We start from the raw sequence: 17,037 nt of genomic DNA on the forward strand, positions 1-17,037 counted from the left end.
TAAGTCAAGGCAGATAGCTATATGGCACTGTGGCTATATTTAATAAAGCCTCTCAAACACTGCACTCGTCTCCCTCCCCGGGGCTATTTTCTGCTTCGACTGGCTGTGAATGCTTCTGTTTAATGCAAAATGGCGGACAGAAGATGTCATTCTGTTGCCGTCCTGCTTGAAAATTACTCGAAAAAATTCGAAGCGCAGAAAGTGATGGAAGGTCATATTCGGACCATCCGGTTTGGAGGACACCCCTCGGTGAATCTTGGGAAAATTCAGATTCCCGTACAAAATACTCGTCCGCCTCCATTCAGTGCCTGCATCAGAGCACAGCCAGGAGGGGGGCATTCGTTTGGGGTGTGGAGTCGGGCGGGGCACCCGACATTAAGCGCTTGAACCAGGTCTGCCGTGGCGGCCGGTGTAAGGTCAAAATTGTCTGCGAATGTCACTCTCGTCTGTTTCTTCGGCGCATTCGTCTGGCCGAGGTTTTATTTTTCCACTTGATTATCTGACCCTGTGGTGGGCCCCCCCCCAGCCCACATCATCACTCCCACTATATGTTCTGTCAATCAACAGATCCAACGCCAGCGTTCCACCCCGAGGCTTCGTGTAGCCGCTGCATCGTCTTGAGTTCAACCCTTCAGAATCAGCCAAATGACTCCGTCGGAAATGTTTGTGCGCAGCCAACATCTCCATATATGATTCGCTCGTGGGCCTGAGCAGCATGGGCGTGACTCCGACCGTGCGCCGCATCATATTCGCCTACCTACAGTACAAGCGTGCGCCCCTCCGCTACATGAAATATCCATAAGTCAGGTTGGGGCCGTGCAGATGCCACCGCGGCCGCTGAGCCCCTTAACGGGGGTTGGGGGGATTGGAGTGTGTTTGTGATTTGTAGACTGAGAAGCGAGCGAGTTCCGGGGAAGGTACATCTGTCATCTTGTACCCCTGCCGAGTGGAGTGAGGCACTGGCGGGTTATTTTTCGGGGGGGGAGATGTCAGAGCATGCGTGTTTGTGGCGCTAATCAGCTATCAGGCCTTCGGCACAGGAAACGGAGTGAGCCAGGCAAAGTTGGACAGAAGGATAGGTGGCGAGTACGAAGGGGTGCATCTGTCAACCTATCCCTTTCCTGCGTGTGTGGGAGTTTGTATGCAACGCCAGAGTCTGTGTCATACTCCAAATGGCGGAAAGGGCAGTTGAGGATTACGAAGAGATGAAGAAGCAGTCGGAGAATTGATCGTTTCTCGGAGGCTGCAGGCGCGTGAGGGCGGTAGATATGGAGGTCAGAGGGGAACGCGGCAGGTAGTGCGTACATCTGTCACCTTCTGCTCCCCCAGGCTACCGATACTCCGGAGGAACAGAAGGAGAGGGAGGCGCTGGGGGGCTCGGAGACCAGGGAGGGTGGGGTTGCTTCACCGGAGGAACTTCACAGGCTCATTATTGTTATTGCCCCTTCTCCAAGCTCCGTCTTTATTGTTTCGAATAGTGAAAGGGCCAAAATACTGACGAGTACACACAAGACTTTAGCATTGACGACATTCTTCTCCTTGGGAGGGGTGGGACAACGCTTGTCTATTCGCGAGTAAGCCACGGAGCAGACTCTGGACTGAGTGTTCGCTAATCAATTGTAGAGCACAAACAGACGAGTAACGTTTCGTACTCAACATTTGGATCAATGTGGAGCAGCTCAGCGCAGCGGTGGAGGAACACCCCCGAGTTTGAGGTGAAAAGCCAGGCGAGCACAGGGAGAACACGCTAAGTCCACACGTGTTCGCCTGAGCCCGGATGCAAACCCGCAATCTCTTGACTTTGAAGACGGGTGACCACCATTCTTCCATTCGTCGTCTTTATTCGACATTTTAGGGATCATTCAAAACGCAATGAGGCGTCTCTATTCTTGTGCTTTGTAGTAGATATTGTCAAAAGTCATTCCCAAATTTTTCATCAGCGCTTGACAGCTCACAGTTCTGTCTCCAAATCTTTCGTAACTCCTTTTTCTGTATTCAGGAATATTGCATTTATTCCAGATGGTAGGCAATATGAGGGAACTGAGCTTAATAGATGGCCCATCATTTTCTGTGTCACGGTGCTACGTATCGATTCCACTTACTGATCTTTGTTTCAACTTCCGGGGCCCACGTCATGTTTGGGAGACGATAGGAAGAGTAAAAGCTTTTTTTTTTTCCCCCCCTCAAGGTCTTTATTACTCATTGCTATTTGTTATAAACCGTGTTGCAGTTCATTTTTCAGCATGTTTTGTTTTCTTGATTTTTGGTCGCGACACCGTTTGCAAAATGTCAGGCGAATCCGTTCACATAATAGAAGAGAGCAAATGGGACAAGACGACAGGTAGCAACAGTGTGAGAGAGAGAAAAAGAGAGAGAGCCAGAGAAGACGAGCTCAACTGAGGATGACATTGTCCTAGAAACTTATGAGTAACATCCCAGTGTGTCAACAGTGTGTGTGTGTGTGTGTGTGTGTGTGCACGCGTCTGATGAAGCAGAAGAAGTGATGGGCTTCGCCGTTGTCTGTCGTGCAGGGTCCTCGTCTCGGTTTGGTCCACTGGGACTGCGAGGCAAATAAAATGACCCAGAAAGGCAGGACAACGGCAGCTGTCCGGACGTCAGAATATCAAGGCAATGACTCGGCTCACATCAGTCCGCGCACAGCTTGACTCTGTCTGCCCGACTCATTTATGCAGCCGCCGCGCTAAAAGAGGACAGACAGACGAATTTGTTTAACGAATTGAATGAGACGCCTTCTTTCTGGATGTCTGCGTATGCACATTAGATTCCAGCATGCTTTTGTTGTTGTTGTTTTTTAGAATCCAAGCCTACTCCATCTGACTCATGGCAAAGAGAAATAGCAATTTGCACGGAGATTGTCATATGCTGAGAGATGTTGCGATGTTACCTCCCTGATGTGTGTGTGTGTGTGTGTGTGGGGGGGACATTACTTTTTAGTGCATACGATACCTCGATCGATAGAGAAATGAGATCATTCTATCATGCACCCTTAATCAGAGAATTTGGATTTATTATCACCAAAGCTTTGGTTCATTGACACCGATGACTTTTATTACCTGCTCCGGTTTTGGAACACAATAAAATGTTCCATATTAGCGAAACTTTGAATCCAATATGTTCGGCTGCACAGACACTTGCGCATTGGAACGAAAATTAATTTTGTCTATTTCCGAAACTCGACGGCCGTGTTGCTTATAGCGTCAAGTGTTTTTTTTTTTTTTTTTTTTCCGCCCTTTTTCAAAGTCATCGCCACAGCCCGTCTGTTCAGCTCAGTCGAGTGCGAGACGAAATGAATGTTTGCGCGGCGAGCGGCGACACAATGTGCGTCTCGGCATAACGTGCGAGACGAGTGTTTTTGGAAGCGCTCTCGAGGCCCGGTAAACACCTTCTCAGAGGTGAAAGGGAAAACGAGGTGACGAGCGAGTTTGTTAAGTGACTGGAAAGCAGGTCCGGCTTCACTGCACGTCCCTTTGGAATTCGTCGTCACGCCCATTCGTGTCGGACCGGAATACAGTGGAGCTTCCAAAGTAAGACGCGAAAAATAAAACAACTGCGGCTTTAAGAAATATAGCCAACCGCCGCTACATCGCGGTTCATTTCCTGGGGAGGGTTTTTACAGTACACTGGCAAGCTGTAATTTAGAGTTGCCTACTTTCATGATTAATGTTGGTGAGAAACTATTGCTGGTCCATTTAATGAGATCTTGTGATTTATTTGCAAGAAAGCATCCATCCATTTTCTTCCGCTCATACGAGGTCGGGTCGTGGGGACGGTAACTTTATCAGGGAATGCCAGACTTCCTCCAACTCTTCCGGGCAGATCCCGAGACGTTCCCAGGCCAACCGGGGGACAGAGTCCCCCCCAGTGTATCCTGGTTCGTCCCCGGGGTCTCAATCCCAGAGCAGCGTGCCCGGAAGGGTTCACCAGGGAGGCGTCCGTTAGCAATTCTAATCAGATGCCCCAGCCACTTAATCTGGTCCCCCCCCAATGCTGCGGAGCAGGCGACTCTACTCCGAGCCCCCTCCTTTGTGACTGAGCTTCTCTCCCGTTCTCAAAAGGAGAGCCTCGACGCCCAGCGGAGGAAACTCGATTCGGCCGCTTGTCTTTGGAATCTCGCGACCCACAACTCACCAGCAAAGGTGAGTTGAGGGTAGGAACGTAGACCGACCGGTACGTTGAGAGCTTTGGCTTTGGGTTTAGCGCCTTCCTCCCAAAAGAAATCGATACAAAGTTGGCATCACTGCAGACGCCGCACCCGTCCACTTTTCCAACACAACCCTAAAACACTTCAACTTCTTCGCACGGGGCAGCATCTCGTCCCTGACCTGGAGACGGCACTGCGGTCTTAGATTGGGAGGTGCTGATTGAGAGCCAACAGAACCGCGTCATCTGCGAGCAGTGGATCCACTAAAGCGGATCGCCTCTATGCCTCGGCTGCACCTCCAAGTTCTGTCCATAAAGATTTTGATTTTTACGTTTGCTTCCTGAATCTGCTTACTACCGTATAATAAAACTGCATACGTCTAAAGTAAAGTAACACTGCTCAACCTTTGGAAGATGCCTGAAACGAAACGTGCTGTAGACGTTCTGCGGTGACCTCATCCTGAAGAAGAAATTACAAATGCAATTTAGATCACGGTTCCAGTCTCATAGTGGAAACAAACCCAATAGTATCATATTTTGTTTGGAGGAACGCTAGTTCACACCCTGACTCTTCTTGAGATGCCCTTGAGCAATGCAACCTCTTCCAGGGCCGGAGCAATGATGGTGGCCAACAAATTCCTCGTGCGTCGTTACACACTTGGCCAATAAAGCCGATTCTGATTATGATTCTGATGCTGACTACAATTAAAAATTAAAAAAAAAAAAAAAAAATCACAAGTTCAGTCAGTTGAAGTTTCACAAGTTTTGACGTGTGATGATAGTCTGAATTCCAAATTGCATAAATTTGGGGGTCCTTGGCTGGACATTCTGATGAATGACTGGTAACCTAATTAGAAATTGCAAATAAAACTAAATTGGATTACAGTTTCATTGCTCTTCATTATTCATTCTGTTTAGATGCTTTTCTCTGAACTCATTTACTTGCAGCTTTCATTTGATCGTTTCCAAAGTTTACAGAGGGGGAAAAAAATAAATGATGCAAGGAAATGCAACACATCGGTTTCGGTCTCGGCGGAATACCGAGGAACACGTCAATACATCAATTGCTTAATTGATGACAGCAATTTAGGTTTGCATCGCGACTTTCTCCCCCGAAATAAAATTTAAAAAAAAAAAAAAAAAAAAAGACTTTTACAAAATGTGTTGAAATAACGGGCAAGATTTTTCTTTGTACCGCTGCGTCATTCGGACAGCGCCATCTGCTTTGACACACGATTTTTTTTTTTTTTCATTTCTTCGCGGGTCAGAAGTCCAGAAGTGTCCGATATCCACTGACGCGTGTTGGAAAATGAGCCTCAAATCAAAACAGTGGCTAACTGGTTTTGAGCGTGCACGCAAGTCTACGTTCAGTTCTCTCGAATCTGTTCTGTAAATAGATTTTTGTTGCTTTGCATAAGAAATATGAATAGTATAAGTGAATGTGCAGGTTTTTGAGTGTGTGTGTGTGTGTGTGTGTGTAAATCTATCTTTACGAAGACAAATAATTTGTGTGTGCGTCAGATGCACTTGATAAAAGGCCCGAGCTCCTAATTGAAGAACTCATTGACTCACTTGTGGGCCGCGGTCGGTGAACAAATGCATTCATTCTCTTCTAATTGCCGGCATCACTCACAGGTCGTCGCCGTTTTCCCGGGGAGGAACATTTGTGCTGTGATCAAAATGAAGGACAACGACGCCTTCTTGCTGTTTGATATTTGCACAAATATGTAATTAACTTCGCACAATCTTGGCAACGACGAAACGCTTCCTAACAAAACGTGAACGTGAGGCTCCAAGGCCGCAACAATGGAATTTTAGTTGATTGCACGGATGAACGTAATAATGTGGCAACTCATGAAGATGGGCGTGACCCAACTTTGTTTGACAGATCATCGTGTGTGTGGGCGCGCGTGCGTGCGTGCGTGCTATATATTCATTAAGCTTGGTTGGCTTCACACTGTTTCGGGTCGAGCATATAAAATGGCAAATGAAGCACGTGCACATCCAAATGTGTTGATCGGTCATACAATATGAGTGTTTGCCCAGAGGTGAAAATTCAAATGTGCGTTATGTATCGAAAAAGAGTATGCACGCACGCACGCGTGCGCGTTGTGATGAAGACCGAGGGCGCTCATTTGTACCGTTGAGCCAAGTTGCATTTTGGGCAGCACATTCGTTGGGTAAAAACTGGTCCCCAAGTCGTTTATTTGCCACGCGTCATCTACCTGAAACAAAGGAGCAACTACTAAAGACCCCGTTGGAGGCAGGGGGGGCTTAGTAGCAGGGTCTGGGCGTACGTACATGCATGTGCAATTTGAATCTTTTTAAATTTTTCAACATAAAACAACATCAACAAGGACACCGGTGTCAACAAGTTGTGTGCAAAACTACAAGTACAATTCTCCATGGCAACGTTGTAGTAACGTCCACTCATTGGAAAAATGTTTCTCTCAGAGCGTCAAACCCGGTCCATGTCATGCCCCCATTGTGATTGGCAGGTTTGTCAGCTCCCCCCTCCACACAAGACTGTTTCACCAACAAACTTATGCAGGCGGAGGCCACAAAATGTCGTCTCGCCGGCCGCAAAGAGCCCGCCGTCCGCCAGTTTGAGACCCCTGCGTTGTAAATTTAACATCGCGTCGATAAGTGTCAAACGTGAATGATTGATTGATTATATCAAGTCTTAAAAGTGGTGAAAAGACATCCATTGTCTGAGCTCAAAAATGCTAACAGTCAATCAAATACCTCGACAGCACGTAGCAGTGAATACCCGCACTTTGAAATCGACGCGAGCCTACAAGTTGCAAAATACCTTTCGGAGTCTTTCCTGAAAAGTTTACACAGTCAAGAAAAGCAACATTACGAGTCTTCTTTTTGCAAATAACTTTCACTCTATTTTAAAGAAAACAAATCGTCTCATCATATATCCACAACGTATTATTCTATCGATTATCTGAGCCGCTTATCCTCTCAAGGGTCACGGGAGCGATGGAGCCCCATCCGAGCTATCTTCGGGTTGGTGGGCAACCAATCGCCGGGCACGCGTTCGTTCATAGCCGGGACTACCCGTGGCTGCATCACCATAGCGACACACCTGCTCACAACACCCCGAGCATCTGACAGTTCCCGGCGGAGAAGAATATCGCCCTCCTGGAGCCATCTCCCTTCTGAGCCGAATTGGGTGCGCTCACGGGGACCCGGTTTGAAAAACGAACGGGCTCAAGAGGACCGTGACCGCCGAGCCGAGGACGATCCCTGAAGAATCCCTCCAAGTCCGTTCATTTGAATGGGAGAACTTGCAGTTGTGGTTTGAAATGCATCATCATCAGACCAGTCCCGGAACTTTTCGGACACACACCTCTAATCTCGAATCCCGTGACATCGCTCGGCCTTCAGTAAGCGGTGGGTGCGGGGGGGCGCTATGGTGTCTGAAAATTAGCGGCCTCCCCTTTGCTTCCGTTGCTTTCATTCAGAAATGGAAAAATTTGATCATATCACCTTTAAAACAATCAATTTGGCAGAAGAGTTTCAACCATCGACTTGCCCGAGTTGCATGGTTTGACCTCAGCAGTTCCACTTTGCTTCTTTCCCTCCGTCTTCAAGTTTCCTAATTTTACCTGCAAATGCCCGCCCACACGATAGATTCCCCGCCGTCCAGATTATTGCAACATCATTTTCAGCATCGCCTTTTGCCGAGAAACATAATTACTTTTTCCTGTTAGCGGCAACGGGGGGAAGAGCATCTTAATTCCGCTATAATGAATAAAACTGAAACTTTGTTTGACAAATAATTGGTTTTTAAATGTGGCCTTACCAGAAAACTTAATGATGCGAGTAGGAAAAAAAAAAATATGCACATAAAAATTTCGCTGTTTTGACGGTAGAAAAATGGATGTGGTAGTACTGCAGCCACAGTTGGCACAATATTTTCTGTTGCTTTATCGTCGCTTCTCGCCGTCTCACGTTACATATTGCGCCTGCGTCCAATGTTTACTGTACCAAAGGTGAAATTATGAATTCAAAAGTATAAAAGCCTAACCCTCTTTGAAATCACTTTGACCATCACAACAACAAGCAAACTTATCTCATATGAGTACATTCATACTTCAACAGAACAACCCAGTCATAATAGCACTTAAAATAAATCAAATTAAAACAGAGTCCAAGTCAAATCATTACAACGCGCGGCAGCTCAAGACAACTATAGATGAGTCATCTTTTGGGATTATTTGGCCTACTGCAGAAAAAAAAAATTGTTGCTAATTTCAAATGATATCTGAGGTAAAAAAAAAAAAAAAAAAAAGGTTCACAAGCAGTTGTGTGATTAGTTTGCTTTCTAAATATCATGTTGCTTACAATGTCGTGGAAAATCTTCACGTCTAGCAGTGGGAGTGCTTCATTTTTATACTTTCACGAGTGTAAGGAATGCTAAAATGTTTTTTTTTTTTTTTGATTGTTCTTCTTTTCCAATGTAGAATGAGCTACATTGTGTCTTTGTGGATCTATGACAGAGTCCCTAGAGAGAAACTGTGGTACTGCATGCACAAGTCTGGTGTGGTGGAGAAATATGTTATGGAATATGAATAGTACAGAACATGTATGAGGGCAGCAGAACATTGGTGAGGTGTGCCGCAGGTGCGATAGAGGAATTTAAGGTGGAGGTGGGACTGCATCAGGGATCCGCTCCGAGCCCCTTCCTGTTCGCTGTGGTAATGGAGAGGCTGACAGATGAGGTTAGACTGGAATCCCCTTGGACCACGACGTTCGCAGATGATATTGTGATCTGCAGCGAAAGCAGGGAGCGGGCGGAGGGACAAATAGAAAGATGGAGACATGCACTGGAAAGGAGAGGAATGAAGATTAGCCGAAGGAAAACAAAATATATGTGCGTGAATGGGAGGGGCGGAGGAAGAGGAGGAGTGAAGCTCCGGGGAGAAGAGATGGCGAGGGTGGACGACTTCAAATACTCGGGGTCAACAATACAGAGCGACGGAGGGTGTGGGAAGGAAGTGAAGAAACGGGCCCAAGCGGGATCCATCCCACAGTTGGCAGAAGGTGTCTGGTGTTCTATGTGACAGATGGCGATGAAGAGCAAAGTTTTTAAAACAGTGGTGAGGCCGGCCATGATGTACGGAGTAGAGACGGTGGCGCTGAAGAGACAACAGGAAGCAGACCTGGAGGTGGCAGAAATAAAGATGTTGAGGTTCTCGCTTGGAGTGAGCATCTTGGATAGGATTAGAAACGAGATCATTAGAGGGACAGCCAAGGTTGGACTTGGTTTAGGAAATTGGTAGGCGGGTGGGAAGGGTGGAGCTACCAGGGAAGAGAGCGAGAGGAAGACCAAAGAAAAGGTTGATGCAGGTCGTGAAGGTAGTTGGGCTTAGAGAGGAACATATACGAGATGGGCTTTGATGGGAAAAAGATGACACGCTGTGGCGACTCCTAACGGGACAAGCCGAAAGGAAAAGAAGAAGAACAACGAAATTCAAAGAAATGGACGTCAACTAGCGTTACTTTTGAGTCAAATTAAGCACACAGATGCGTGCAAATATAAAAGGCTCTTTGTCTTACGACCGGTTCAATTTGGGTGGCTTCTGAAGTCACACACACGATATCATCGCCGTAAGAACAATTTTAGGGGGCGAGCAAAGTAATACTCCCGGCTGGGGCGATACCTTTTTTTTTTTTGTGTGTGTCCTTGTCCTCAGCGGCACAAAAGGTGTTTGTGTGTGTTTGTGCAAAGTATCTACAGCGCATGAATCATCCGACGCTCTTATCCTGTCACCGAGAGGAGCGAGCGAGCGAGCGAGCGAGCGAAGCCGAGTGCGGCAAGAAAAGGAGAGGATAGCCGGAGAGCACACGCAGGAGGCTAATCTGCAAAAGGTAATGAGAAAAGCGGCAAAAGATAAAGAGTCACGGACAGAGCGTTTATGGGCTTTGTGCGGGTTAAGAGGGAAACAATAGACGGCTTAGGACATTTCAGATCTCGGAAAGATAACGACAGGAAAAATCAGTTTCACGCCTCTTGAATGTACTGCCGACGTGATGCAACGATTTCACGGAGGTTTGCGCCGTCCTTGCTTGGGAGCTGAAAATAAAATCTCAAGTGTTGTCATGAAAATAAGCCGTAATGATCTTGGGGGGGGGGAACCAAACCAACCCCAAAACGACCAGACCCGTTAAGACGACCTGATTTGAACCCGCAACCTCAGAACTGTGAGGCAGATGTGCTAACCACTGTATCCACAGTTTTTCCCGAAATAGAAACATCAAATATAAAGCAAAACATAACATTTTGACCAAATCTTGATTAAATTATGATTACATTTGAGAATATAAGATATCAACAAGATGGGGTAGTGGCACACACGCCAGACGTTGGTGCAGGCAGCGTGGGATCGATTCCCGCTCGGCGACACCTGCCCTGCGACTGACTGGCGACCAGTTCAGGGTGTCGGCCGAAGCTAGCTGGGATAGTCTCCGGCTTTGCCGTGACCCTTGTGAGGCTGAGGGGCTTGGATAATAAATGAATGAAAGATCCCAACAATGTCAACCATTAAAATTCACAATGAGGCCAATAGAATCTCGATGGAGGCAGGCAAAGAAAAAACGGAGACAAGTGTTTGAAGACGGAGTGCCGGGCTGACTGCGCTGGTGACGGATGGACGACACTCTCGGGAGGGCTCGACTTGATTCGGTGCATTTATTTTGAAGGCCGCGTGGTCGCCTTCTCCAAAGAGCGAAAGGGACAGATGGAGGCGGCTGAAGTGGTGGCATTAGATCGCAATTGCCAAGCGTTACGTGTCAGTCAGATCGAGGCGACGAAAGTACTCACAATAAGTCGACGCGCGCATGTTTGCACTTAATCAAAATACAACAGAAGCCCGCGAGGTCAAACGCCACAACCGTCTTACAATTCGGAGTTTAACAAGACGTCAACAAATCTTACGCGACTCGGGGTGCTTGTCAAAAGTTTTACACCAAGTAAAACATCATAAAGTAACCTGACAATAGGAGGGTCAACTTGACAGAATGTCAAAAGGTGAGTTTAGTGATGTCACAAGGGGGCCCCGCTGTGGAGATCCGCCATCTGCAATACATCCAGAAAACAACTTGATTGGACAGGTCTCAAATACCCGACAAAATAATGGCGATGCTTGCGCTGTACATTATTTCCTGTTTAGAAATTACAACTGTCACGACCCATCGGAACGGAGGTAGGACCCAAATGCAGGAGTCGGGAGACGCAGGTGTAATTCGGGAAAAACGTTGATTATTCCAAGGTCGGGGATCGGGCAGGCGGTCAGGTGCAGCAGCGGTACTCAGGACATCGGGCGTAGAGAGAGCAGGTCAGCGGGCAGGCAGGAGTCGGTACACGGGAGAACGATCAAAGCAGGCAGGAGTATCAAGGGGAGTCAGGCTTACGGGGTCTCGGTCGGAGAACGGGCGGTGGTCGGTACACGCGGGTTGTCGATCAGAGATGCGGGAGTGCAGGAACGGGGCATGAGTTACGACGATCTGGCGCCGGACCAGTAGTCCCCATGGTCCTATGTACACCGCGGCCACGCCCACAGCCAGGGCTGGGACCGCCAGGACCGTGACAACAACATCTTGAAAATTGTCACGATGTACTTTGTACAGCTTTGAATATCCCAGATACAGTACTGTCTATATTTATTGTCCAAAAGGCATTGTGTGTATTGGGAAATGCGTGCGCGTGCAATGTTTGCGATTTGCATGAAAAAAATGAATTCCCCCCCCATCGCTTTACTGTGCATGTGCGTCCGTGTGCTTGTTTGTGTGTGTTTGTGTGCCATGTGTGGGCAGTCAAGCATGAGTGTGGAAACTGGATTTAAGCAACCAAAAAAAAAAAAACCTGAGCCAACTCCTGTGCTGAACTTTTCACAGTTGCACATTTGCGGCTCCACAAACTTCCCCGTGGCCAGAAGGCACACACGCATTTTTACAACCCTTCAAGAAATTAAAGCACTTGAGTAATATCTCCGTATCCAATCACAAGTCTTAAGATTACGTCCGTGACCGATGAGGATAAAGCGCTTTAACTGTGTGGATCTGTCAGATATTCAAACGCCCATGTTTGGCTAACAGGCCGTGGAAATCTGAAATCTCCGGAACCAATTGCCGAGCATTCAGGTGAATTACATCGAAATCATTTGCCCGGGGCGCTGAGTGGCTCACAGATTAGCAAATATTTACAGTCGTCCTTTATGTCCCGATTGGTCAAAAAATAAAATAAACGGCACAAAGCCAGACATTTTTTTCTTCTCCCTCTTTAAAGCACAGCAACAAAGGCAATTAGTGCACACCGACCGCCGTCGATTATTTCGGCCGGTCGTGTAAATAAACGTTCAACTCTGTTCACAGCAAGGTTGGGCGGTTTACTCGAGATGAATCAGCAGATGATTTGATCAATTTATGCCCCTTTTATGAACTGGGTCGAGGTTGTCGACCGGTCACCCGCGCGGAGACTCGTGCACAGAGACGTAAAACCAGAGGCGGACGAAGGCGAAGAAGCCACAATAGGATCCGGTTGCGATCGCCGCGGGAGAAATCGCAAAATCTGACGGGAAAATCGCGAGACGGACAGATTGTATACTTGCTGTGTACAAAAGGACAGAAAAATAAGCACAAAGCCAGCAAACACAGGTGCTTTTTGCTCTCTTTAATGAGTGGCGTGGAGAATTAGGCTTCTTGCCTTTGGTATGAAAGGCTGCATGTCTCAGTCTGGGATGTTTTTACAAGTGGTGCAGCTCAGTTAATAATGCGGCACTAGAGAAGGCGAAGACGAAGCCTTCTCTTCGCGGGCAGGAGGAAACTCCAAGACGACGTTGGTCCGTAGACGAATGACACGGCCGCACGCTCGTTCCGTCGAAGACTTTACGTAAATTGCTTCGACCGTGTTGTCGTAATGTGATCGTGATCGCTTGTACGCGGCCCCGCCATTGGCTGGTGAAAGAATATAGTAAAAAAAAAAAAAAAACCCAAGCATCTGAAGTTGGTTTGGAGTACTGAAATTCTCTCATTCAGCGTACTGTAATTTTCTCAGCTTTTAACATCCCCTCCCCAGGGGAAGTGACAACAGTTCTGTTTAAAAGTAGACGGGAGACCGTGTTGTAAGAAAAAGCAGCTGCGGCGCTGTGAGAAGTGTTCGGGGCGGAGGTGGGAATTGAGCCCAGAGCCGTGCGTCCGCAGAATGAACGGGATTAAAGAGGTCACGAGGGGGCATGATGACTCGATTGCCCGCTTATCGAGATGCGGGCCTACGACAGAGCAATGACGGGACGAGGGGTGGCCGCCGGCGTCGGCCACGGGAAGCGTGACTGACGGTCGCGTGGAAGCCGGTGGCCAAACGGGAAGTGGGAAGGTGCGAGAAGAACGATGCAGCGGCAGAAGGTGCGATTGGCGACGCGACAGAGGGATGTGAAGAGAACGAGTGCCAGAGTGTTGGCCCGTTTGACCGCGAGGAAATGGAGGAGGCGGGCACTCCTCGGTCAGGACCTCCTTGAAGGCCAAAGAAAGGGGGAGGGGGGCCGTGGAAGCAGCGAAGCGGCAGGCCTGGAAGACGTGGATGCGCTGGAGGATGCGCACTTACAAAAAAAGGAAAAGGAAAAATACACTCGGCTTGCCGATTGTGGAGGAGGACAATAAAGGGACAGAAGAGGAAACGCAAAGATGGTGAAAAGCTGTGGGGGGGGGGTCGTAAGGCACAGGGAGGGCTTGAGAACAAAAGAGGGAGTTGCTGCAGTGGTTCCATCTCGGCGCCAAAGTTGTTGGAGCTCGACCTGCAGCAAGTTTTACTTTCATTTTCTTTTAACAACTGATGTAGGAAAATCAAAAAGAACGCAAGGGGCCATCACGGAACTCAACTGAGTCGGTCAGTCACCGAAGACAGACTTTCCAAAAGACATAATCATGTCAAAATGGAATATTTTTTTCCCCTCTAAAATTCAAATTCACATGTTAAACGAATCATTCTCAGTTCCAATAGTGCTGCGGGAAGGTTAAGTTACATTTTTTTCCACGTCCAGCGAAACCCATGTTGACATTTCTTTGCCAACTCCAAAACACTCTGGTTGTGTCAACAAAAATCTTTTTTTAGGAAACAATTTTGTGTAAAAGGCTACGAAAGCCGCGTTTCCAGCAAGCAATTCAGTTTGATTCGGGTTTGAATGTAGTGACTTTCCCTACTGTGTACTTTTGCATGTTACTTCCTTGGTTGTGTACCGTACATTCCCCTTTTTCCGCGTTGCAATGGAGGAATTAAATAGCGAGGAAAGAAAAAGCACCATTTAAAAAAAAAAAAATATCCAAAATAGATGTCACTAAAGCGTGGCAACGTGAGCTGGAGCAAAGCGCTCGGCGCAAAGTAGCTTACGTTTTGAGCAAGGGGCACGTTTGCAGCGGAGGGAAACTAAGGTGTGTTTGTACAACAATGGTTGCAACTGCGGCTCGGACGAGCCAAAAACGTAGGCTGGGATCTCCGAGAGAGGCTAAACGGAAGCGGATTGGGGAGGTGAAATATTGTCGAAAACACAGATCCAAGCGAGCGACGGGGGCAAAAAAAAAAAATAAAAATAATGGTGAAGGTGAAGAAGACACGAGTGTAACTAAATGAAAGAAATCGCGATGGAGACAAAGAGAGCTAAAGGGAGCGAGGGGAGAGTTGGATTCCTGAAATAAAGGAAGTGGAAAGCTTGGAAGAAAACAGAAGAGGTTGCAAAGGGAATGCAAGGAGATTTGGGCATATATGGGGGGGGGGGGGGTCGTGCGGAGGCAGAGATGAATAGTTTTGGAGATATGCTAAGGGTGTTGCCACCTCAAGAGTAATGCCCTTTTTTCCCCTTGAATTCTTCTCGCCGTCCTCCAAGATTGCCTTTTTGAAACGGAGCCCACACTCGCACGCACGCACGCCGGCACAATGAATATCTGCGCTGATTCATGTAAGCCGTCTCCATTCCGCCCGGCATTTGCCGCCTCGCTAATAGGAGAAATTCTTTAATACCACGCCACTGTGGATTTCAAAGCCACTTACTGGGTTTCGCACTCAAAAGGGCCCCCCGACTGCAACCGGGCGCGATAAATAAGCCGCGATGCAAGCGCAGGTCCGCCGCGTCCCCCGCCGGACTCGACTCGCGGACGTGAACCTTACCAAGCACGTCGTCGTCTGGACGTCCAAGTGCAGTATTCCCATCCGGATGAGGTTTTTTTTTTTCCTGGGTTGCTTTGATCTCGGTGCTTACGATTAATTACCGCGTCTGTCAGCGCCGGCGAGCGCCATTCAGCTCAAGATCCACCGTGAACTCCATCAGCGCGTTCAAAGCACAACTTTCATATCTCTTCTTTTTTTATACGCATAGCTGGCCACACTGTGACTTGGAATTAACATTTTAATGGACAAGGAACCGCATTTAGTCCATCGGAGGGTCTTTGGAATCATCGTCTATGATGAGATTCCTTAAAAAAAAAGAAATCACAACTTATTTCTAACGTTTAAAAAATAAGAACGGAATATGACAAGGTGGACCTTCGACCTTGACCTCGATCTGATCTGCGACTTTTGATTGGAGACTTTCTCCACTGGGAAATGAATCTTCAGCATTTATCATCCAAAATTGATGACTACTAGTAGTCAGCTCTCCAGGCAGGGTGCCAAAAAGTCACATTTTAGCATTGATTGAGGCATGGAAGATCAAAGAAAAGTGATCAAGGAATCCTAAAATCCATAAAAGGAGCCTAGAAATGCATATGTTTGAGTATAACCGCTTCCTGTACTTTCTTTTCTTTGGTCGTATCGTAATCGTTACCATTTTTTTTCCTTTAGCTTGAACATCGCTGATAACCTCGTCACAGGATATTGACACCAAACACCAAAGAATTGTGAGACTCTTTTTCCAATCTCACTCTTTATTGTTCAAGATTCTCATTTGTCTTTACGAAAATGTTTTTCTTGCGATTTAGTTTGAACTACGAGTTCAACACTTGGAGCTCAGAGGCTCTACTGGCTCGTCGATAATGGTCAAACGATCGAAAAAAAAATGTAAGAACTGACATAAGTTATCAAACGTTTCAATATTAAGTCAATAGGATACAAGAACTATATGCAATATAATAAACTTGAAAAGATGCCGCAAAAATATCTCCACATAAATGCTTAACTGGGAACAGCACAAGCCTGTCTTGGTTTCTAGAAAATGTTCAAAGTTTGCATGAAAATTGCCTTTGCGCCGTTGTCTGAAAACCTTTCACAAAATGGATCATAAAAAAGACGTTCATTTATATGACACACACACACTCACACGAAAAGCCTTTCTCAAATGATGTTAATGACAATGTAAAAAATTCTAGCCGATAGTGCCGCAAACTCGGCATTTGGATTCTTGCGACGCGGTCTCGAGGGCTCACCTGCAGGAGCGCCGCCGTGTTCCTGCGGTTCAAGTCGAGCTCCGGCGTCATTAATATTTATCTGCGGCATGCTAATGATCTCAGCGAATCATATCATTTTAGCACAACCTCCAATTAACCTCTTCAGAACAAAGTCCGAGCTTTTCCAGCCCCCCCTCCACGTACTCCGGTCGGCCGCGGGTCTCGCTTGAGTTTCGCAGTGCCGATCCTCGGGCCCTCTCTCTGGGACTGGCGCCCCCTTTGGCTCGCTCACCTCTTTTTTTTCATCTGCAACTCTCTTTGGCACATTTTGCCTCTCAAAGAATGTGCGCTCAGACAGTTTTCGCTCTCTTCGGTACGTGTGTGCGCCAGGTTCTGTACGATCCAAACGCAAGAATGACACCGCACGGCTTTCAGAGTTCACGCGCTCCCCTTAGATATCCAAAGCCCGGCCCTTGCTTCGTCCTTGGTACA

The 17,037-nt window shown here is 47.3% G+C and overlaps 1 protein-coding gene across 3 annotated transcripts in view; it reads left to right on the plus strand.

Moving 5' to 3' along the window:
* Positions 1–17,037, plus strand: part of pcdh7a (protocadherin 7a) — a 192,452-nt gene that overhangs the window by 51,219 nt on the left and 124,196 nt on the right. The window contains exon 2 of one of the 3 annotated variants that reach the window (XM_061829688.1): positions 9,905–10,044. The exons of the other annotated variants lie outside the window; for them this stretch is intronic. The gene's annotated coding sequence lies outside the window, so the exon portion shown is untranslated. The remainder of the gene's footprint in view (positions 1–9,904; positions 10,045–17,037) is intronic. 3 annotated transcript variants of the gene reach the window in all.

Source organism: Syngnathoides biaculeatus, chromosome 9 (genome assembly GCF_019802595.1).
Source record: "Syngnathoides biaculeatus isolate LvHL_M chromosome 9, ASM1980259v1, whole genome shotgun sequence".
In the NCBI taxonomy this organism is placed as follows: domain Eukaryota; kingdom Metazoa; phylum Chordata; class Actinopteri; order Syngnathiformes; family Syngnathidae; genus Syngnathoides; species Syngnathoides biaculeatus.